We start from the raw sequence: 25,007 nt of genomic DNA, 5'->3' as shown, positions 1-25,007 counted from the left end.
TCTTTGGGAGGCTGTTGGGACTTACAGCTTGCCTGCCCTCTTGTTTTTCTCTCAAACTGTGATAAAATTGTCCTGGGGCTTCCCTCTGAGCCCATCTAAATTTTAATTCTTCATTAGAGAGACTAAGAACTCACAAAGAGACCCTGTTTCAATAGGGATGATATCACACTTCAAAGAATGGGGAAGTGGGCTGAAGAAAAGAGAAAAATTTAGGAGTTCAATGTCCCCTGTATAGAGTTAGAGTTTTATCTTACTTAGGCAGTTTTTTGTTCATTTGCATGCGACAGACTTTGCCACGTGTGCTGTGACTGCTTCATATAACTCTACATACAACTGTATGACTCATTTCCAGCATAAACTTCTCCTTAGAAGTTTCTATTTTATTATTTTAATGAGCCATGGGTTTCTCTCAGACAATCTAGAGTAAATTTAAGTCTGCTGGTTTTGGCTTTTTTCCCAACTTGTTTGTTTGTTTATATGAGCTAATTTTGTAAGTGTTTGTACCATGTGTTTGACTTTGCGGACTCTGCTTCACTCTGGTCTGACTGGTCACTGTTCTTCAATTAAAACCACCAAGGAAATAGTTAAACTCTACAAAGAATTCAGTGCGACCTAGAGCTTAGAAAATATTTTGTAACTGGCAATGGAGAGAAGAAAAATGTTGTATCTTGGTTAAAGTGCCTTTAGGGTGCTAAAGGGAGCCAGGATTTTAAACGCACAATTGAGTTTACATGTGAAGGGTAACAGGAAACTCATCGTGGCAGCTTGTGTTTTCTTAGTCCAGATCTTTAAGACTTTGAAGGTTGTGGATTGTAGGATGTAAAAGAAACACTCAGAGAGGGTATTTTATGTTCTTGAATGAGAGCAAAGCTGGAAAACCCTGGAGGCCCAGTGGGGTCAGTTAATAATGACTTAACAGAAGAATGTACTATGCTTGTATCTAATGGCAATTGCTTTCATTTATCTGTCTGCCTATGGACCAGAATTGCAAAATGAGAACAGAACTGTGATGTGCTTTGGGATTTGGTGAGCAATAGTTTTACTGCTAGACTTTAGCATCCCCATCACTTTTCCTTGATCTTATTTAGTGGTGTAATTTAATTAGATTAAGGTGTAAAGCATGCAGACTAGGCTCATTTGCTCTTGCCCTTCAGGATAAAACAAGAAAGAACTGTAGCTGTGGGAATAAAAGAAACGCCCAGAAAGCAGTCTTTTACATCTCCTTATCTGGGAACATTCTAAGTTTCTTGAGGAATTCTACACTGGAGAGATGGGTATGTCTGAAGGGGACTTGTTCCTGGGCTCACAGGAATTGAAGAAACTTCTACTCCAAATCAAAATGACAAAAATATATGCTGAAGATGGAACTATAAGTAATCTTGAAACTGGCTTTGTTTGGAGAGAAATGTCCATGTTTGTGCTATGGCTTTGCTTGGGGAGAAATGCCTGTTTGTGCTATGACTTTGTTTGGAGAGAAATGTCCGTGTTTGTGCGATGGCTAAGAAGCTGCATCTTCAGCTAAGGGCAAGATGAGACAAATCAGGGACTCCAGGACAAACCCAAGAACTTTCCAGAAGGTAAAGATGTCACAAGCCATGAATACCTTTTTGCTTCTGAAATAAACAAACATAAGGTGCCAGGGAGATAGCTTAGTTTGTACAGTGTGAGTTTTACTTCATGAGGACCTGAGTTTGATCTCAAGAATCCATGTAAAAATGGCACATCTTGTACTCCCAGTGCTGAGGAATGAAGGCAGTGCTAAGTCCCTGGGCTGTGCTGTCCTGCAAGCACAGCTTAGTTACTGGGCTCTGGCCTAGACCACATGGCAAGTCCCAGGCAAAATGAGGAGACAGCTCAGGAGGTACTACACCTAAGGCTGGCTTTTGGCCTCCATATCCATACACATGCCATAGGCACCTTGATGAACACGTGGACCACACAGACATAATACATATAACACACAAACGCACACCCTACACATACCACACACACGCACATAGACACCATACATACCATAAACACACACATAACCCCCCACACCATACAAACACACACCACACACAACCACATACACACACAAATATAAAAACCACACACACCATACTCACATACATATCACACATACACACACACACATCACCACATACCACACACACACACACCATACCACATACCATACACACACATACCACACACACTAAATAATAAATAATAAATAAATAAATAAATAAACAAACAAACAGACAAAGTTCTTCTCCAAAATACAGCACCTATTTAAGTTGCCTCTTCCTTTCTCTCTTCGATGCAGTTAACCAAAGAGGTCAGAATCAAAGATCAAAGCATATAAGAAATATAGAAACTCTAAATGAATTATAGTAGAGATGTTAATCAATGAGTAATACTGAAATTATTAAGTAAGCAGTATAAAATCACCAAAGATGTGTAAATGAACAGAATTAAAGTGGGACTGACTTTGGAAAGTCAGTAGTTATGTAAGAACTTGTCTCTAACTGCACTGTCACCTCTTCTCTTTCCCAGTCTCCCAATGCAATTAATACCTGTTATCTGTGAGATGGGACCAACCTTGTGCAGGAGCACTTGGTAATGTCCGACCTCAGACTCTGCTCTAATCTTTTAAAGTGCTCCTTGGGACTTCTCTGACTCTACAGCATGGGCAGCCTTGATCATGGGTACGTCATCTGAGGACATGTGTGCTCCTGGCAGCACCGCCTGTTGACATGTAAAGAAAACTTAAGTGTAGTCAAATAGACAAATATGTTACAGTTAAAATTTTGAACTTGTGCCCTTTGTAAGGCCCTTTTCTTGCCATATATATATATATATATATATATATATATATTTCATGTTACACATTTTGGCTATTGATCCATTGGGATTATTCTTCAGTGAGAAAAGACCTATAGCATGTAAGAGAGATTCGATTTCATTTTTTTCTTTTTTTGGAGATATGGGTGATTTATTGTCCTAGCCCCCAGTATCTTGACTTTTCTTTCTTTAATATTTGATTTATTTATTTTGTGTGTTCGTGTGTGTATGTGTGTGTTCATAGGTGCATATACCATGGAGTGGGTATAGGTTATAGGAAAACTTGTGAGACTGAGTTCTTTTCTACCACTCCGTGGATTACAGTGATCAAACTCAGGTTTCCAGGCTTAGTGGCAAGAGCATTGACCCACTGAGCCACCTTGCTATCCCTTGGCTTTTCCTTCTGTGCAGTGGATAAATCCAGAATACTGCAGTATCTTCCTTCACTTAAACTTTTAATGAATCTTGCTGTCAGGCCGGATACCATGTCTTCTAACCTCCTTATTAGTCGTGTTTGGTATTTGCGGTGTCTTTGGAGTCCATATAAATGCTAGAGTGATTTAGCAACTGAAAAGTTTTTCTTGAGTTCTAAAAATAAAATATTAAATTTCATTGTAAAGAATTGATGCCCTTATGATTTGGAATTCTCCTAACTTCAACTTGATATGGGTTTGTAAGTCTATAGGTCTTTCCAAAACCTCAGAATGTTCTCCATACCTGTCCTGAGCTGTGTCTCAGCTCTAAGTTGAGCCTTACTGTAAGGTTTATTTGTTTCTGTCCACATGAATCCTCAGCCAATTTGGAGTAAGGATGCCGAGGCATGCATGGGGTTTGGGAACCCTGGGAGTATTCACGGTAAATGACCACACCGGGACACTTGTCAGGGGGCAGATCAACTTTACTTATAGTGATTGAAGGCTTATAAGGTTTTGGGGGACTGAGGGCAGGGAGATCCAGCATGGGCATAAGTCATCGGCTGGGGGTTTAGGCGTACCTCATTAGCATGGGGAAGCATTTCAAGAATCTCAGGTTCTGGCTGAAATTTTTTTTTCAGTAGAAAGGAAATTGATCCTATAAACTAATTGAAACTAAGTGACATGCCACAGGTAGAGGCATATGTGTGGGCTTAGAGTACCCCAGACAAAGTCAGAGAAGGAGAAACTCTGCTAATGACCGGAGTCCCTATCATTCTCCCAGCCCCCGAAGGCTATCTGGTCAGTGGATGACCTTGACCTTAATTAGCAGTTTTCCCATAAGTGTTTTACCTTCCCTGTGCTCACAAAGCCAGAAGTAGACATCAGATGGTCATCAACTGGAATTACAGATGGTGGGGAGTTGCTCTATGGGCACTGAGAACCAAACCTGGCCCTCTGGAAGAAGAGCCAGTGCCTTTAAATCATGAGCACTTAAATCTCTCCAGCCCCAAGTGATATCTTTTTATAATTACATTTAATATTATTTCTAGTCGGTAATAATGCAACCCTCACCATGTATTGGTGTTCCATGCATATACTTGCTACACTTTCATTATTTTCTATGTATCATTTATTTTATAGTTAGGCAACTATCTCATAGGAAAATAATAAAAACATTTTATATCTTCAGATGCCCAGGAGATTGGACTCAGCAACATATGCCAGCCATTGGAATGTCGCCAACACAAAGGGCTAGAGGCTTGACATGTGTATTCATACCTGAGCTGTTCCTCTGACCATCATCTTTATTTATGACATAGCCAGACCTCAAATAATGATGGGTCACAGCTTGGAAAGAGTTCAGTGAAGTCTTGGCTCTATGGACCAAACCTCAGCCGGGTGAGAAATGAGTATTCCTTGTGGAATGTCACTGAGATGGTCTGCCTAGCAGGGAAGCAGTTACAACACTGATTTTTTTATTATTTTTTTACTCTGGGAGATTTTATATATATATATATATATATATATATATATATATATATATATATATCAATAATTGTTTCTGACCATCCTTATAGTCTGCTTGCCTTTGTGTTTTTCCTTGTTGACTCCAACCCTTTAGAGCTACACCCACAGTTGTCCCCCATAGTCCCACCTTTATATTTTTGTGAGGCTTAATGATTACTTGATTGTAACATTCTTCCTCTCAAAGCAAGGTTTGCACTTCCTCATTTTAGCCTCCCTGACATCTCACCTTACTGCTTGCTCTGACATCTCGCCTTACTGCTTGCTCTGTAGGTAGTAAGTAGCAAAGGTCTGAATACTGAATGTTCTACTGCTATAAAGAGATGCCATAATCACAGCAACACTTACTTAAAAAAATTAATTGGGACTGGCCTACAGTTCTAGAGGTTCAATCCATTTTCATCATGGCGAGAAACATGGCAGCATCCAGGCAGACAAGATGCTGGAGGAGTTGAGAGTTCAATATTTGGATCCACTGGCAGCAGGAAAAGAGAGACTCTATTATGGCTCTGATAAGTTATAAATATTAAATTATTAATGTAAATGAAGTACTGTGTTGGACCACAGAGAATGGAGATGTATGAGAAGGATTCTGAGTGCCTGTGGGAAAACTCCAAGTAAACAAGAAAAGAGTCTTGTGACCTCTGTTTCTTCAATAGCATACAATTGTTCTTGGAATGTGTTTTTCTGCTCCTCCCCAGTGTATCAGATAGGAGATAGTTTACTTTAGCTATTGTTATTCATGTGCCTCTATGAGAAAACATGTTTCTGCCACATGTGCTTGCCTGTGTGACTATACACTTTCCTTAGGTGACTCTTCTTAACCCTCAGAGTATTAACTTGTCTGGTGCTCTGAGTAAAGTTTGCTGTTGCATGAGGCTTCAGTCCATTTCACTCTTAGGTCCCTGCTCTCCCAGGTTTATGCCACCAACTAGAGCAGTTAAAGGTACTCAGCACATAATCTGGCAGATAATAAATGTTTGATGATGTCTACAGTATTTCTCACATTTGCATACGCAGATGCTTTCTTTGGTACCCTGTAAGATTCTCAGTGAGAGAAAATAGAGAAGACAAAGGAGGCTGAGAACAGATGGTAGTTATTGATTGCCATGATACTACGACTCCAAAAGATTAAGGACATCTTGAACAACAAATAACGCCCAGGTAGAACACACTCTAGCAAGTGTATTTATTTCTGTATGTACACAAAATCTTACAAACCTAACAAATGAAGCTGGAGAAAAGAATAGACTCCTAATATCTTCATTAAGTTCTTGGTACAGGGCCTAATGCTTAGCATGTCTGTTGGTATGGTCATGTTCCCTGGTAAAATAAGTATATCAGTCTAGTGAGACTGAATGTGTTTTATCATTTATGCTATGACTGAGTTAGCACTCATAATGTCAGAAATAGTTTCACAGAAGCTTTGAGTCATTAAACAGACTGGAGAGTACAGGAAGCTGAGGTTTGAAATTTTAGACATACTTGAGTCATTCTGTGATTTCTCTTTGTAAAGGGAGTTACTTCCAAAAAGCAAACACAAGTGACTAATTTGATTTGCCTATTTCTCATCCATAAAGAGTTCTTCATATGAAATTTGGTATACTAATGCTTGACATTTTATTATAACAAGAATTCACTTTATTTTTTAAAAGAGAGGCTCTTTAGGTTTGGCCTTTTGTTATCTATTGTAATGCTACGTGTGGGACCCCAGGACCTGTTTTCTCAGAGACCAAAGAGTCCACATGGTAGAATTTGCTCTCAAGTTATTTCTGATTGGTAAATAAAGACACCAACAGCCAATAGATGATCAGAAGAGACTTAGGTGGGGTTGAGGTTTTCCAGGCTTAAGGTGAAAGGAGACACATGAGAAGGAGAAGGAGAAGGAGAAGGAGAAGGAGAAGGAGAAGGAGAAGGAGAAGGAGAAGGAGAAGGAGAAGGAGAAGGAGAAGGAGAAGGAGAAGGAGAAGGAGAAGGAGAAGGAGAAGGAGAAGGAGAAGGAAGAAGGTGGTGGTGGTGCAGGAGGAGGAAGGAGAAGCCACCATGGGTTAGGTGAGCCATAAAAACATGGTCCCGAGGGCTGGCCATTTGTAGTTAAGGGAAGCCCAGATGAAACATAGTAAATAGTAAGTAATAATTCAGGGTTATTTATAGAAAAGTAGACTCTAATAACATAGAAGGTTGATATCTGCCCAGCTCTTGTGCTGTTTAAGGTTTATTGTAAATATAAAGGCTGTGTGTCATGACTCCAGCTGCATATGTAGCAGAGGACAGTCTTGGCAGGCATCAATGGGTGGAGAGGTCCTTGGTCCTATGAAGGCTCAATAGATGCCCATTTGTAGGGGAATCCAGGGCAGAGAGGTGGGATTGGGTGGATGGGTGGAGGAACACCCTCATGGAAACAGGGGGAGGGGGATTGGGATAGGGAGTTTCCAGGAGGAAACCAGATAAGGGGATAACACTTGAAATATAAGTAAGTAAGTAAGTAAGTAAGTAAGTAAATAAATAAATAAATAAATAAATAAATAAATGGCTGTGTGTGTCTTTTATCTAGGAACTAAAAGGTCAAAGGCAGGGTAGAAGTCCCAGGTCAGGATTAATAATTTCTACAACAGGAGGCTTTTTCTTTTGAATTTATTTCATTCAAAAATTACTAATGTTGTCTATGCTTGAATAGCCAAGTGAAATAATGAAGTAAAAGGTGTCCCTTGTTATCGTCACCGCCCTTCAACTTTCCTTAGCTCAACTACCCATCAGGGACGAACAGAGGATGTAATTCAGAGAAGACTTATCAAGGCCTCTGGAGCCAGAAGTTACCCAGATCACAAATGCCTCTCACAGGCCTGTTTGCTCAAGTCTCAGTTACTTGCTTAGAGAGTGGAGCTTTGAAGAGGTGGGTCTAAGAGAAGGAAGCTGAGGCTTTGGGGTGTGCTCTCTAAGGCTGTGTAGGGACCGTTTACCCCTCTTCTCTCTTTCTTCCCATCCATACTGAGATGAATCCAAGTCTTTCTCACTTGCTCATTCCGTGGTGCACTGTTACCACAGGCTTAAACCAATGAGGCCAAATGACCATGAATGGTAACATACAGAAGTGTGAGCCAAAATAAATATCAAACGAAGTTAACAGACACACATAAGATTTTTGTTCTTGTTGAAATAGAGTTGTATATATTATATTGAACTTAACGTTTCTACATCAAAATACAAGGGAAAGTAAATTCTGACTTAGTCCTCTGGTGGAGATAATTGCTAGCCTTTAAAAACTCTTCAGAGACCAATAGCTTCCCATAGCTTTGTACATTTTCCTTTAACTTACGTATTTATTAAAATATGAACTTGCTAGTTGCTGTGAGAAACAAGGGGTCCAATGTCCACCTTAGTGCGTTTTACAAGCTAGCAGGAGAGAAAAGGCTAAAATAAGCCACACCATTTGAGAAGCTGTCAAGTGATGACATACAGGGAGGGACAGAGGATGTAATTCAGAGAAGATCTGGCAAGGCTTCTGGAGACAGAAGTTACTAAGGAATAAGAGTTGTTTTTTTTTTTTCAACCAAATGTCACTTGAAAATATCTGATACCTGTCCAGCTTATGTGTTAACTGTGGCTGACACGGAAATGCCACTAGCAGAAATGCTACTTCAGGTAACATTGTTGTCATCCTGTCTTCTTTAGACATGGGACATTCTTTAGAAAGAAACACAGCAACCCTATTTAAAGAGAACAGCCACCATCAATCAACAATTCACTTACTCATAACTGAAAAGGCATTTCTAATTCTATCAATCACTAGAAATACATTCACAGGCCAATCCTCAAAACGCTGTTGTGGTCAACATAAACGGACTTCAGAAGACATATGGCAAAATTATTGATGATCTGTGTATATAACAGATGAGAGTGTACTTGTGAACTAAAGAGAGCTACACACATTGAGAAAGACCAATCAGTACATGCACTCCCTGTAACAAAAGGCAGGTATCACACACACTGTAGTCCCTCAGATTAAAAAAAGCATCAATGTTAACTGAACAATGATCAAAATAAAAGCATACTATTCAAATGGAAAAATGAAATAAGCATAAATAAGTTTAAAATGAACAAAACTTTGAAAAACAATTGTGAATGTTTATAAGCATTTATACATCTAAAATTACTGGATATTAAGACCACACCCAGACTTTTAGAACAACACTCAGTACTAAGAAACAAAATGTGTATGTGTGCATATACATATGAGAAAAGTGTTTCCTTTAATTTTAAAGTTAGCGTGTATTAGTTTTGCAAAGCCTAGGCTTAATTATGACATTTCATAATGTGTATGATGTACTTTGACCACAGTCCCCCCCGTTACTCTCTCTGGTTCTCCTTTTTCTCCCACTTCACTTTTATCCTCTTTAAAAATTTAGTGTGCATATGTATGATGGGTATAATGTGTGTGTGTGTGTGTGTGTGTGTGTGTGTGTGTGTATAGTACCATGTGCCATGACACATGTGTGCAGATCCGAGGACAATTCCGGGAAGGCCGTCCTTTCCTCCCAGTTTTGTGTGAACTCCAAGGATTGAACTCAGGCCACCAGGTTTGTGTAGCAAGAGCCTTTACCTACGGAGTCACTCTCTTTCCCCTGTAAACTTGTAAGATTATGTGTTAATGTTTTATTTTCATGTAAAAATAAAAACTCAAGTATGTATGCATTCATTGAAAACGTAAAAATTATGCATCATTAAAATTTTCTGTTATATATTTATGTAATGCACAAACTATATCGTATATAGCAAGGGTTAGTGTATTGCAGTGGATAACTGGAGAAGGAGGTGAAGCACAGTATGGGACAGAGAGAGGAAAAGAGAGTGTATGGACTGTGGAATAGTGAGCAGCCAGATGTGCTAAGGAGAGTTGACACACTTTCAAAATGTCCATTTCAATGTTTGAGCATTTTTTACTCCATGTGAATGTTTTTAAAAGAACACCATGAATGTGTGTGTGTGTCTGTATGTGTGTGTGTATGTATGTATATATATATATATCTATATACTTAGATATCAGTGTGTCCTAAATATTTGTGAGCAACTACCTAGAGAGAAGACACAGGCCGTGTAATACAGCTCCATCCATCGCTAGCCCATTGAAGTGCAAGTACTCTCTTCAGGATGGGAACACAAGTGAAACCCTCCAACATCCTCTCTGTTAAGATTCTTTTCAGAGGAGAGAATCTGAGTTGCTGTGGTGGTGGTGGTGGTGGTGGTGGTGGTGGTGGTGGTGGTGGTGGTGGTGGTGGTGTGGTGAGAAAGTTCTGTTCCAGAAACACAAGCCAAGGATAAAGTGTGGTTATGTTAGCAAGGCACAAGAATCTTCAGATATTTGAAAGCATCTGTAGCTTTATTGTATTTCTCTGCTTTTCTTCCCAGCAGCTGTTGGAAAAGCAGATGAAACAGGAAAGGTCTTGTCTTTTCTGGCAATGTGGAAGCTGCTACAAAGACCTTAAGGACTTGGTTGCAAGGTTTGGGTGAAGATGGGGTGCTGGGGATATAGAGCAAGGGCCAGGGTGCTGGGAACAACACAGCAACTATCATGTAGCTGGAGAGAAGAAGTGGAGACCCCATGGCTTGCAAAAGTGAGAAAACATGGAGATGTGACAAGGAAGTGACCCTACCGCTTACTGGTCATGTTTCCTGGCCATCCATGATGTCTGGGTGGTAAATCCCTACATTTCAGGGTTGTCAGGCTTCTGCTTTTGCCTTGCCTTTTGTGAGTAAAAATTACCACAATTCCCCTGGATTTCTGCAGCCATCACTCTCCCTGTTCAATACCCCTCGTCAAGTTCTTCCTCCTCATGGAGCATTCCAGAGCAGCCAGAGGCCCCCGGAGGCCCCTGCACCACACTTTGGAGAAGTTCTGGCCTCAATGATGCATGAGAAGGAAATAAAATACAGTATATCAAATACTTGTGCTCACTTAGCACGTCCAAATGGTGACAGTTACAAGGGAAAAACACGGAAAACCCAAGTAACACAATACACCAGCCTTAAATATTACATCATATTTCAGGAAAGGCTGGTGCATTTTTGTGATGTATGGGATGTATCTTACTTAAGTGATTTCTTGGCCCTTGGTATTTGAGATGTGGTATGCCATAGTAGACAAATGAAAATATAACACACTCTTGATTATATCAGAAAAGTGAGCAACAACTTTCCTTCTATTTTGTGAAAGCAATCTCTATACTGTTTCATTTGTTATGGGTGTGTGTGTGGGGGAAACATTTCTATACAAACTCTGAGGTCATTCAGTTCAATCACCAGGGACTTTTGTAACTAAAATGCTTTTAAGGGTCTAATTCCTCAATATCTGTTTTCTACCATTTGATTTTGTCTAGAACATTAATAGAATTAACAACTAAATTGGTCTCCTTTTTCCCCTCAGTGGTAGCAACGAAGTAGTAAATATTCTAATGAAAATGTGTCAAATCTCTTCACTGGACATATTGAGGTATGGATTAATTTTCAACAATGAATTTTAGTCTCTGAGGATAAACACATGGACTTTTCAAGAAAGAAGACCTATGTGATAGTGTGACTTCACAGTGAGACAGAATTATAACAAGTATGTAAATAGCCCAGTTATTTGTGATTTTGTTAGTGGTCCTCTATGACTGAACTGTCTGCTCTTCTAGTCTCTTACTGGAGCCTAAACCCCAGTGATTTGGAAACGAAGACACAAGAATGGCCTCTTCAGATGAAAAGATTAATGTTGGAGCAAGGAGAGACCGTCCTCCTCTACAAATGAGCACCAAGCAAAGGCTGTTGTGATCACACATGGCCAGAGGTGACCTTCAAATCAAGAAGGGATCCTTCACAAGAAGCCAAGTCTGCCAGACCTCAGCCTTGGATTTCTAGACTAGAACAAACTGTGATAAAACACTCATTTTGTTTAAGCTCCTCAGTCTGGTGTTTCATTAAAGCAGACCTAAGTTAATGTAGTGGCTGAAGAAGGGTCCTGGGAGCTGGTAGAATCTTGCCTCAAGTTGAATTTTAGAGAGACCTTATTCCAAAACACTTTGACACGATGAAGTATTTTCACTGTCTAATTTTTATTTCAAAATGTTTCTTTTTAAATGTCCAAAATGTCTCTAGTATAGATTCTGCTATATAATCTCAGAGAAATGAGTGATTTACTATGGAATGGTTGCAGTCTGTTTCCCGGTTTTTCATTGAGAAAGGCATAGTATCCGAATATTATAATAGAGGGCTATGAAGGCTCAGAATTGTTCTGCATGTGGAAGGTTTTTAGCAACGCTTTGCCTATATCTCCATAAGGAATCCAAGCTGAAGAGCCCGACGTAATGTTTTTCATTTTCTAGAATTCAATAGAAGAAAACAAGCTTTGAGAACTGGTGAAACCATTTCAAAGTCTCAATTGCACGATTTGTTTTTCAGACTGTTAATCATTCATTTCAACCTTAATGTAACTGGCTTACTTGTTAGCTAGTTTCATTTCCACATATCTCCAGAGTAATGAAATGTCTCTCTCCTTTCCTACTTAACTTCGACCCATCTATTAGCACATGAGTGTCTACCTGTCTATCCAATGAGTCTGTGCCTGTGATACGTTCCCCTGACCAATTCCGTGGAACTTTCTAAGTCCTATCTATGTCCTGTTAAATCATTTTCCTTTTCTACAGTAAATAGAAATCTTGAAAACTAAGCGCAGATTATTGAGTAGCTGCATAGCACAGAGTGTATGACAAATGATATAATATTTGAAGGAATAACAAAATGTGGCCACTTTTGTTTGCTTCTGGGATACTGGAATTTTGCCTAGATTTTAAATATTAGATCCATTATCCACATTGAAATATTTGCCAAAGTATTGATTTTCTGAGAATGCACCAATACATCTAGGCTTGTGTTCAAGGCAGAAAAGATCTGGAATCTCTCTTTGTGAGGAGGGAAGGACCTCTCGTGCACTGGCTGTGACCAATCAAGTTCTGCTTGATGCCAAAAAATTAAACACAGTGAGGCCAGACCTTGTCAGCAATGAGTTGATTGCTTTAAATAAGGGAGATTTCCTGAATGTTTAAATTGAAACTTCGACTTTGATTAAAGCAAAGCAAAGGGCCAGGATGGCTTCCTAACTATTTAGTTCCTAAAATTCCTGTGAGGTCTGGAGATGACAAATTCAATTCTGATGTGCCGTGCTTTACACTCTGCAGGCTACAGTAAAAGGGAGAACTAATCAAGCCTGGGCTTCCCATGGGCTGAGCTTTAAGTTGTTTTCCTATTTAAAGCCATGGAAATACGCTAAAACCCTCATAGGCAGGGCGAAGTTTATACAAGGCAAAACCTATGCAACTGGGTTTTTGCACAATGTGCATATTTTGACTTTTCATTATTTTTGAGTTGCTCAATGGTTCATTCTGTTTAAAATTATATTTGTACTACATTTTTCTCATAAAATGGGGGAAGACTAGTCTAAATACACACACATAAGTAATAAATGCATATAAAATACAGAGTGCACATTGTAAAGTGTTTTCGTTGTCAAGTAGAATACATTACTTTTAATTAAAAGGGTTTTGTATGTTTTTAAAAACATTGACAGACATTTAAATACACGGCTATACATTTAGCCAAGATACAGAATGATCTTCCCCCTAAGAACCAGTGTCATTACTGCGCAATTAATTATGATGAAATTTATCAAATGAAAAGAAATGAAAAAGGAGAATTGATGGACCTTATGTCATTTAAATATTTAAATATCAATAAATAGCAAATGGATCAACGTTTACATTCTGACAAATGTGGCCTTTAAAAGCAGTGCTTTTCCAGGGAGATGAGGGAAGCGGCTCCCATTCACCCTGTTTGCTCCTTGTAAGCGACTTCTGAATTAAAGCTGTACATCAAGCCTATTTCACTAAATCTTATGGCTATGAAATTGCAGTCAAAGTAAACATCTTTAATTTTTAAAAAATTTTATGTGTATGAGCATATTGTCTGCATCTGATGCTCAAGAAGACTAGGAGGGCATCAGATACCCTAGAACTGGAGTTATAGACAGTAGTGAAACACAGTGTGGGTGTTGGAAATTAAACCTGGGTCCTCTGGAAGAGTAGTCAGTGCTCTGACCACTGAGATATCTCTCCAACTCCAAATCTCTCCCTCCCTCTCTCTCTCCCTCTCCCTCTCCATCTCCCCCCCCCCGTATGTGTGTGTGTTGATCTCTGCACTATGACACGATTTTTTGTTCTGAAGATTATAGCATTCATAGTTGAAGGAATATTTGTTCTCTGTCATCATATGACACATTTTCCTCTTTTCTGTGAGACGAACATTCACTAACACCAGCATGGCTTCCCCGTGTTTGTGTAAGACTTATCTAAGGCAAAGACACAACTGTAAAAGTAACTTGATTTGCCAGATGTAATTGTCATCTCAGAGGCTCACTGCTGAACAAATTCACTTTTTTTTCTAGCTCCTTCTGAACTCCGACGGGCTAGTTTAATTCAGTTGTTTTGGCTCAAATTTCTCTCCAAGCTGACTGGCTCAAATGGGGTTCTCTCAGCTTCTTACTGATTTGCTCTGCTTGGAAGAAACTTCCTCTCAGCTCCAGAAACTGCATTGCACTGACTGCATGAACTCAACAGAACTCAACTGAACTCAACTCACCTGCATTACCTGAATCCTCTTGCATTACCTGAACTCAACTGAACTGTCCTCTACCCCTGACTCTCTGCACTGCTCTGAAGCAGTCTTTTTGTCTGTTCTCGAAAGAGTTGAATTTATCTCTGATACTATCTATTACTCTGTTAAATCTTCTCCGATTTATCATTTCATCTGAACTTCAACTAGTTTTTATTACCTTCTACAAACTAACTCCACCTTCACTGTCTGGGATCAAAGGTGTATATTAAGGGTAAATCTGCTCTTCAGCCAGAGGTATTAAAGATATTTTATCCTAGCTGGATCACACAGAGCTAGAAAGTCTTTGGATGTGATCCCTTGCAAGAGCAGCCATGTTGTTGGATTAGAATTCTTGTATACTCTATCTAGCTGTTCTTCTTCTTTGTGTGCGTCAGACTAGGAGGAGGTGGTGGAACCAGAACATACGTCACCGGGAACTCAATGGCAGTTCCAGAATCAAACATTCAAGCCTTTGCACAATATCAATGCTGATTGATATTCACACTGACAACTTGGCAAGGGCCACGTTTAAAAGGTTAGGCTCTTTCCAACTGTGACACTCCCTTAGTCATTGAAACATGTGATTAATCTTTCAAAATTCTAAATGTATTCTCACTAGTAATTCAAAAATAAGAGAAGAGTCGTAGTCTGTTTTGATTCCAAGTGTTTAGAGATAAGAAATTGAGGCCTTGAAACGTTAGTGCTGGAGGATCCTATAGTATGTGGCAGACTAGGGACAGTCCTCCCAAACAGTCGTTGATTTCTGCACAGCTGTTCCTCACCACTCACTGCCTTCCTTTCAACAGATACTTAGCATTTTTTTAAAAAATAAAAGTCATGAGCATACAGTCATGACTTAGAAGTCAATATCTTGGAAGAGGGTTTCTTTCCCATGCAAAGACTTTATCAACAGTTTATACCGAGGGATAGCATAAAACTTCTATACTACTTATCTTTGGAACTATTTTATAGCTTTCTTAAAAATATACAGGTTTTTAAACAAACAAAAATAAAAATTCAATAATAGAAAAATATCACTTTGAAAAACCTTTCCACTATAGTTAAGTATAAACTTGGCTATTGTGGTCTTTGAGCATCCCATGCTTGTGTTAGAAGGGAAGCTAAGGACATATTTATGTGAATGCAAAATTAGAAACAAATAAACTATCTTCTCAAAATGAGAATGTTGGAGCCCACGATTATAGATCTGGTTGGTTTGATCTTTAGCAGTCTGGTGAATTTCATTGTGTCTGTTCCTGCCAAATTGTACCAGGAACTGGTAGCATGGCTGAGCAGTTTGACTACATCACTCTAACACAAATGTGAGAAGACAGGTTCTGTCTTCTTCATGAACATGTTCGTTGGAATCAATGGAAGTGGGTGCAGTTCACCTAGAGAACTGGCTGGTGACAGTTGGGTCATACAATAACAAATAATGTCTATATTCTTATGGCTAAAAATGGTGGCTTATGCTTGTGATTCTAACCCTTGGAGGCAGAATCAGGAATATTTTGTGAGTTGGAGGCTAGCCTATGCTACAGGGTGAGGTACGGTCACAAAAATGATAAGAACAAAAAGAAAATACCTTATGATTAATATTTAAAGTCTAGAAAGTAAATGATAGGGAAATATAACAACATTTACTATTTGATTTTATTCAAATTTTTGGATCATGTAGTGTAAGACTTAAGTGGGATTATCTTGTATATTCATTCCATGTGAGATTTGACTTAACTTTCCCTCCCCAGAACTTATTTAGACATTAAAATTTTCTGATTATCAATTGGCTCCTCAGCTCAAAAGGAGAACATGGTCTTGTTTAGTTGATATGTTCAGCACACTTTACATCTGTGTTGCCCAAGAAGGGCTTGAGGTCAGTCTGACTTGGGATGTTCTGTATGCCATCATTCCTGGATTTTTACACCGATGATAGTGATCTGAGCTCAGACCCTTGGTGGGGAGCACTTTAAAGACTGAGCCGTTTCCTCAATGCCACTGAAATTTTCTTAGTTCTTGAAAGTGTATGGTCAAGTAGATAAAATTTTCTGTTTTTCCATGCACAGTACAGGCATCACATCACTGTACACATTCCACTGTCATCATAAGTGAAAACGAATGTCAGCTACACGATACACAGTGTAGCTGCCCCATGAGTGTACCTTTTGTTGTTGTTGAAAAGGTGGAGAGACAGATTGCAGTAATCAATAAAGTTGTCTGGAAAACTCAAGGAAGTCAAGGTAAACAAGGAACCAAATTAATAAAAAGGAAAGGGGTGCTCCATATTGATCATCCCTTCGAATATGTTCATCCTAAAAATTGAAGAAACCATATAGATGAATACAGATGAGATCTAAGACCTTATGAGGCCACACTCTCTATCCATTATCATCCGAGGGCAGTAGAACAATGTCAAGTGTCTATTAAGAGTTTAAGGAGTTTTTAGTGAAGTCAACTGAATAACACATAAATAAATTTAACTTATAAAAATGACATCTAGGGATATTATTTGTATTTAATAAAGAAAAGGAATAAAGAAAGACTAGGAACCAGAATGTGAACCAACCCCCGAAGTGTCTCTAGATATTTGTGGCTATTGTATATTTAATTTAATCTAATCCATTTTGGTTGAGAAAGAGGAGAAAAGTCTCTTTGCTTTCTGAAATTCATATATTTCCCTCACCAGAACTTCTGTGCATCACCAGTTCATGCAAAATTTATCAAGAATATGACTTAACGTGGAGGTTCCTCTGTCATTCCTAACTCAGATCTGCCAGAAAATGTTCAATGCAAGAGTGTGCTGCCAAAAGAGAAGTGTCTTTTGAATGATTGCCACAGCTGACGTAAACATTCAAGGACTGCTGTGTAATAGCCCATTTATCATACATTAACCACAAAACCCATGTCCAAGTAACTCTAGGCTTCTTGCTTGAAACCACAAAATGTGGGGCAGCCAGACACTGGGAGAACTTCCATCCTAGCATTCCACAGCCTCTGTGTGAGGCTTGAGCTTCAGATTTTCAGCTCCTAAGAGTGGACATATTGAAAGTCTCCAGACTTGAAGGATCATCCATGATACCAGTATCCATTGTCTCTGAATTTGTAAAGTGACTTTAGATTAAAATTCAAGTTATAATCATAATAGTTAAGCCATAAAATGAATCAACATGCAGATTACTAGGAATGTATGCCAGCACCGACAATAGTTTATGAAAGTGGTTTGTGTCATTTCATTTCCTCTTTTATTTTGGTAAATGCCAATTTGAAAAGGAGGAGAAGGAATGTGAGTCCAAATTTCCATGCTTCTGAGGTATATGTGGGTTGGTAAGATTGAGGGTCATGGCTGCTCCAGTTGGGATGGCCTGTATGATCTGGTATGATCTGCATGTGTTAGTCTGTTTCCCTTATGACCCAAACTGCAAGCTGTATTGGAAGTCCCTGTGGGGTTGCAGCAGGGATGGAGTTAGTAGGAGCTTTTGTAAATTCTAGCATGTGCGAAAAAGGACTGGTGACTGGACCCTCAGTCACTATACAATAATAGAAATAAAATGTGCACTCATATAATGACAATCTAGAAATAAAAATACTGCTACAGGAGCGTTTTTCTAGCAATTGTCAGTTAGACAGTTAATAATGCACAGTATTAAGTTTGGAGCTAAGACAAAAGGATGGACCATCCAGAGACTGCCCCACCTGGGGGTCCACCCCATAATCAGCTACCAAACTCAGACACTATTGCATATGCCAGCCAGATTTTTCTGAAGGGACCCTGGTATACCTGTTTCCTGTGAGGTTTTGCCAGTGCCTGGCAAATACAGAAGGATGCTCACAGTCATCTATAGGATGGAACACAGGGCCCCCAATGTAGGAGTTAGAGAAAGTACCCAAGGAGCTAAAGGGATCTGCAATCCTATAGGTGGAACAACAATATGAATTAATCAGTACCCCCAGAACTCGTGTCTCTAGCTGCATATGTAGCAGAAGATGGCCTAGTTGGCCTTCATTGGGAAGAGAGGCCCCTTGGTATTGCAAACTTTATATGCCCCAGTACAGGGGAACGCCAGGGCCAAGAAGTGGGAGTGGGTGGGTAGGGGAGCAGGGCGGAGGGAGGGTTTAGGGAACTTTCGGGATAGCATTTGAAATGTAAATGAAGAAAATATTTAAAAAATTTACACAGTATTTATACTAAAGCTGATGAATAAATGATAGAAAATTCTAGAAATAAATTTTTATCATCTACTGGCCAGTTACTTGTCTTCCTTCGTCCTTGACCCCGTCTTCTACCTGCTTCTGCCCTTTATCTCTCTTCTTTCATTCTTCTTCTCTTCCTTACTCCTTCTTCTGTCATGTGAAAATCACCTGTTTAGAAGTGAAGGCAAGGCCAGTGACTCGCGGTGAAAAAAAAGATAATATGTTGTGGCATAATTTAATATGATTAGAAAGAACTATTCTAATTTACCCAAAATCGTTCTCAAATGCTGACTAAAGATTGAAATTTTACCACTAATATGTCTATCTTACAATCAAAAGCTTTCCTACCTTTAAGCATATAAATATCATCTCTACCTATTCCATGATTCTCTTTAACATTTATTTAGTCCATGGATTGAATCCCAAGAGAAATCATGGCATCTGGGAAGACAAGATACAAAGGAAGCCACAGAGGAAAAGTTGAGGCTTACTTTATGGGTGTGAGTAATTTGGCTCTTATGGAGAGCGTCTACAGGACTGTTTCATAGGCAGATGCATGGCTGAAGCACAACCATGATGTTGGAGCCCTAGGGAAGCAAAGCAAGTTAAATTATTTTTGGATGGCATTCCATTTAAAGGACAGAAAGATCTAAGTCCAAGCTCAAGGGACACACACACACACACACACACACACACACACACGGGGCAGGGGAGATAGCTATGAGAGAGGGAGACAGAGACAGAGACAGAGACAGAGAGAGGTTGAAAGTAACAGAATTAAAATATGAAAATATAGAGAGATTTCTAAATGTAAGTACTAGCCTTGAGTGTTCAGGTATTCTTGCAGGTAAAAGCTACACTTTGGTCTTATTTAGGTTTTATTTCAGAAGGTTGGAGAAACGTTTACTGGTATCCCTACTTAATGACAGGAAGAAGTGCCTCGGCATCCAGAGATCACCAACAGCTGTGGTTTGATTGATTTTATCATCCATCCCCTTATGTTATGGAGCTGTTTCAATGTACTTACAAACTAAATAAACTTTATCTGTAAAATAATAATAACTTGTCTATACACTGTTGAAGCTTCAATGCATTTATTTATTAGAGCCAGTTGATAAAAAGAAGGACACGCTGTATATTAAGATGTGTCTAATATTTATTGACTAGAGGGAGATGTTTGTTTGGATGTTTGTATAGTTGTTTCTTGGCCAGGAGGATATTGTTCTCCTCTCCACGGCTCTCACGGCCGTTGTTGTGGTCCAGAGACTTCAGGAGGCCCTTGTCTCTACTGAAGTCTTTTGGCATGTCAAGACTTAAGGAAACAGTGAGCTATCTCTGTGTTGTGGTTTTTAAGATATCCTCCTCTTTGCTTATAGCAAAGCTCCAACTCAGTCACAGCTCAAGTATACAGCAAGTGCAACAAGAAGCAGGCTGTGTGACTTTGGCATCTTTCTCAAAGTTCATTTAGATCCCAGGAAAATGCAAGAGATGTTGTAATTTACCCTACTGGACATTCAAAGAAAGGACACTGAGCTCTGTCTGGCAAATAATCTTTGGGTAAGGTTTGCTTTTCTGTCAAATTTTCTCTAAACTATCAAGCATTTTTTTCCAGTGACAGATTCAGATAGACTATGCATAACAAATGTTAATTAGAAGAGCTTCATAGCTTCTTGCCTTATACTTCTTATAAAACAGACCCTTTCCTCCCTCTGTAGAAGTACTATAAGTGACAAGGTGTCAGAGGTATCTAAACTCAAAGGTGACACTTGATGCTCGTGCTTTATATTGTTCCTCATATGTTCATTTGCTCAAACCTCATTTTAAATAATTACAGGCAGAGTTTTGTTGTTTATCTGCCCCCACCCAACCACCAAACTAGTGGTGAGGGCAGAGATAAACCCTTCCAGGATACAATTCACAGACCACATGAAGCTCAAGAAGAAGGAAGACCAAAGTGTGGGTGCTTTGGTCCTTCTTAGACGGTTGAACAAAATATTCATAGGAGCAAATATGGAGATAAAGTGTAGAGCAGAGACTGAATGAAAGGCCATCCAGAGACTGTCCCACCTGGGTATTCATCCCATATACAGTTACCAAACCCAGACACTATTATGGATGCCAAGAAATGCATGCTGAAAGGAGCCTGATATGGCTGTCTCCTGAGAGGCTCTGCCAGAGCCTGACAAATACAGAGGTGGATGTTCCAAGCCAACTATTGGACTGTCTGCCATTGGACTGAGCACAGAGTCCCCCAATAGAGGAGTTAGAGAAAGGACTGAAGGAGTTGAAGGGGTTTGCAACCCCATAGGAAGAACAACAGTATCAATCAACCAGATACACCAGAGCTCCCAGGGACTAAGTCATCAACAAAGAGTGCTCATGGCTCTAGCTACAAATGTAGCAGAGGATGGCCTAGTCAGGCATCAATGGCAGGAGAGGTCCTTGGTCCTATGAAGGCTTGATAGATGCCACAGTGTAGGGGAATTGAGGGCAGCGAGGCGGGCGTGGGTAGGTGAGTGGAGGAACACCCTCAGAGAAGCAGGGGGAGAGAGGATGAGGATGTGATAGAGTGCTTCTGGGAGGGGAGGAAACTGGGAAGGGGGATAGCATTCGAAATGTAAATAAAGAAAATATCAAAAAAAAAAATGGAACCCTGAACAAATGCTCACTTAATAGAGTGGAATGGCTCCTTTCAATTCTGTATATGAATCAGCTTTCTGTGAATAGTTCTCAATATACTGTATGATGTATTAGTTGTCATTTTGGTATGTCAATTTTATTTCTTATCTCAGAGATTAATTTCCACATTGCCTTCTCTGGGACCCTTTCTATTAGTGCCTATGGCACAACCAGTCACTTTGTGTCTGTGCCCCATTGTGCCTGGAGTGTCTTAGTTATTGCTTCATACAACTCTTTCTTTTGTAATCCCTCTACTGTTTATCGGAAGGTGCCTGTTTCTTATAGAAATGGAGACATTTGGATAGAGGATCTCTCATTTTGCTTGGTACTTTATTGGCTACCTTTGTTGAACTGATAAAAACAAACACACAAACAAGCCAACCTCATGAATCCCTTGACCTGTGTCACCTCAGTATTCTATTCTCTTCTGCTATTCTCCTGGACATAATTCCAGTAGACCACAAAGAACTCCCACTTGCCGTCTGAAGACTGGTGTTGAATGTTTCAGTACTTCTTTTCTACTGTCTGTCTACATACATTCACTTTCCCTAACATCCCCATGCAACTTGAATTCTTAAAAACTTCCTTGTTAGAAACAAACATCAAGAGGAGCCCTGGGAGTTTTGTGGAAGAGTTGGGGATAGAAGTGAGCAAGTCAGAGGGGTCAAGGACACCGCAGGAAGACCCAAAGAGTCATCTAACCTGGGCCTATAGTGGCTCACAGAAACTGAACCACAAACCATGGAGTATGCGGGGGGCTGGACCTAGACCTCCTTCACATTTGTAGTAGATGTGCAGCTTGGTCTTCACGTGACTCTCTTAACCAGTGGAATGGGGGTGACTCTAACTCTGTTCCATGCCATTGGGTCCTTGCCCTACCTGGACTGCCTGATTGGGCTCCAGTGGAGAGGCTGTGCTCTGTATTTTGTTCTGATTGGAATGGATTCAAGCTTTACCCACAGCTCAGGCTCCTCTAGCCTGGGATCATTTTTTCAACTTTTGCTCAGGAAGCATGCAGAGTTAGGTTTTACCATGGCTATTGGTATGTTTGGCAACTACCATACTAGTAAGGAACCTTGACCATGGTGTCATAGAAGAGAACCAATGCATGTGGCACTAAGCAGATGCTTTACTGTAATAATGATGTGGGAAGACTTATCTACTATGGGTAGCACCATTTCCTGGTTGGTTCTATGCCATTTAAGAAAAGGAGCTGGACAATGCCATATGTTCATTTGTTCTCTTCTCCCTGATGATGTAATAGGACCAGCTCCTTCAAAGCTCCTGCTGCCTTGACTTCCCAGCCATGGCGGGCAGGATCTTGACCTACCAGGTGATGTAAATTCCCTTTCCTTAGGTTGCTTTTGTCAGATTATATATTCTCATAGCAACTGGCAAATAAAGCCAGACAGCATGCTTTCTCCTTTCTCTGTGGTCTAGGACTCACAGTCCATGGAACGGTGCTGCCCACATTTAGGGTAGGCCTTCCCACTTCAACTAATGTCTTCCACAAACTTGCCCACAGAGGTATCTAGGGGTTTGTCTCCTATGCAACTGTCAGGTTGTAAATCAATGCTAACGATTACAGAAAGGGGGGTTAATTGATGAGTTCTTGTCGGTGCGTGCATGAAGGTGCTTATTTCTGAATGACTGTACAAAGGGGCATCTCTCCTGGGGAGATAGAGACAGGCTCCTGACTGTAAGAAGGAAGGAATCAGAGTCTCCTCAGGAATGCATATTTCACTCCTCAGAGAACGAAGAGCCTTTAACCACTGAAAATAGAAAGAGCAATGCTATGCTGAAAGGCCATTAGCTTTGTGAATAGCAGAGAGGACCCACACAGGATTATTGCTGGCTGTGCAAACTTAGCACAGACTGTTTTCTCATATTGAGCTTCTTTATCTGGGTGGCCTCAAACTCATGAACCATCCTTTATCTACCTTGCCAGTATATCTTTTATTCCTATTTATTTATTTCTATTCAATTTACATCCTGATTGTAGCCCCTCCCAGTTTCCCCTTTACATAGCCCCTCCCCCTGCCCTTCTCCTCTGAGAAGGGGGAGGCCTCCCCTGGGTATCACCCCATCCTGTCACATCAACTCATCACAGGACTAGGTGCATCCTCTCCCATTTAGGCCAGAGAAGGCGGCGCAGTTAGGAGAGCAAGATCCACAGGCAGACAACAGAGTCAGGAACACCCCCCTCCAGGTGTTGGGGAGTAGACATGAAGATCAAGCTGCCCATCGGCTACATCATCAGTATATCGTATCAAAGTTCATTGTCACAACTGGACAGTTTGCTTATCTAAATGACTGGTACTGCGAAGAGTGAGAGTTATATATTGATACCGTTAAACACCTCTTTCTGAATACAGTGCCTAAAAATGGACTTAGAAAACTAATGGTTTAGAAAAACAAATTTCATAGAACCATGGCTTATTCTTTTAAAATTCTCAATCTGACTGGCTTACCAGGGGGAACGGAGTGGTTGGTTCCTGTATTGATGACTTAGGAAATGCAGAACAAGAGAAAATACAGTCACCTCCTCACCAAGTCTGAAACACATTGGTAACTGTTCAACATGCATGTAAAAAGAAACACATCCTGAATTTACATGGGAAAGCAGAACAGCAGATTTTTAGACTTTCCTTTCTCTCACCTAATTCTCTTAAGATTCTGGACAAGATGTTCTAAACAAGCCAGCCAACTGGCATATTTGTTTTAGCAAAGCCAATGCTTCTTGCTTTAATACTCTTCTCCTGACCCTCTAGCGGGCATAGAGCAGAGGCCTGGAAGCCAACATGTAGTAGTTATCACTACCTAGAGATAGCAGGGGCAGACGTTCTTAGGAATAGAGGAATGGTTGGTGATAAAATATTCTTTTTAGCTCAAACTTTTGAAATTAATAGGCTATGTACTGAAAATACAGATGGTCTAAAGTGCTGGCCAAGAATGTTGAGAGAGTAGAAACACAACCCTGGCCCTGAAGGAGCTGCAGTCTGGGCTGAGCTCTGCCATAGTGCTGTATGATATTATGTAGATTATATTACCTCTGACCTTCAGCCTCCGCATCCATAAGCCAGGGGAGTCGGTTCAGATCACTAAAGTCTCCTGTAGGCTTACTGTGCGATATTGTCAATTGTCATTAGTATCTAGGCTAAGTAGAGTGCCATCACTCTGACCCTAGGCCTTTCTGTTTACGAACAACAAACTAGATTTGGTCAGCGTTCTAGTTTGGCATCTGAAATTAAATGGATTTCAGTAGAAATCCCAGCTCAGTTATTCATTAGCCTGAATCAAATTGCTTTGTGTTTCCATTTTCAATCTTCATCCCCCCTCCCCACATCTACAAAGCAAAGCAACAATAGCAAGCTTACCATAAGCTTGCACTGTAGACCACATTAGGTAATGTATGCAAAATGCTTCATATCATGCCTACTGTTTGAAGAAGTAGGCAGAGATCATAATTCTCCCAAGTAGCTCATGGTTTGGAATTGATGCTGTCTCTTTCCTTTCACTGTCTTGATTGATTTGATTTGATTGATTGATTGATGGATGGATGGATGATTTATTTATTTATCTATTACTTTTACTATGAACCCATTTGTTGTTGTTGTGTTTGTACTATTGTCTAACTCTGCATTGGCAGGGAGGTAATCTTTCAAAGACATGACATTATGATAATCAGAGTAA

The 25,007-nt window shown here is 40.0% G+C and overlaps 1 long non-coding RNA gene across 1 annotated transcript in view; it reads right to left on the bottom strand.

The window, feature by feature from the left end:
* Positions 1–18,707: 18,707 nt before the first annotated feature.
* LOC147002585 (uncharacterized) overlaps positions 18,708–25,007 on the bottom strand; it is a 123,825-nt gene continuing 117,525 nt past the window's right edge. The window contains exons 5-6 of the long non-coding RNA XR_015048522.1: positions 19,127–19,222; positions 18,708–18,803 (exon numbers count right to left, since the gene is read on the bottom strand). This is a non-coding gene — a long non-coding RNA (uncharacterized LOC147002585). The remainder of the gene's footprint in view (positions 18,804–19,126; positions 19,223–25,007) is intronic.

The sequence above is a fragment of the Mus caroli genome, unplaced genomic scaffold (assembly GCF_978045245.1).
Source record: "Mus caroli unplaced genomic scaffold, Mus_caroli_1 scaffold_9, whole genome shotgun sequence".
In the NCBI taxonomy this organism is placed as follows: Eukaryota; Metazoa; Chordata; class Mammalia; order Rodentia; family Muridae; genus Mus; species Mus caroli.
The sequence above is the reverse complement of the archived record's forward strand: the minus strand, read 5'-3'. Positions and strand labels throughout refer to the sequence as shown.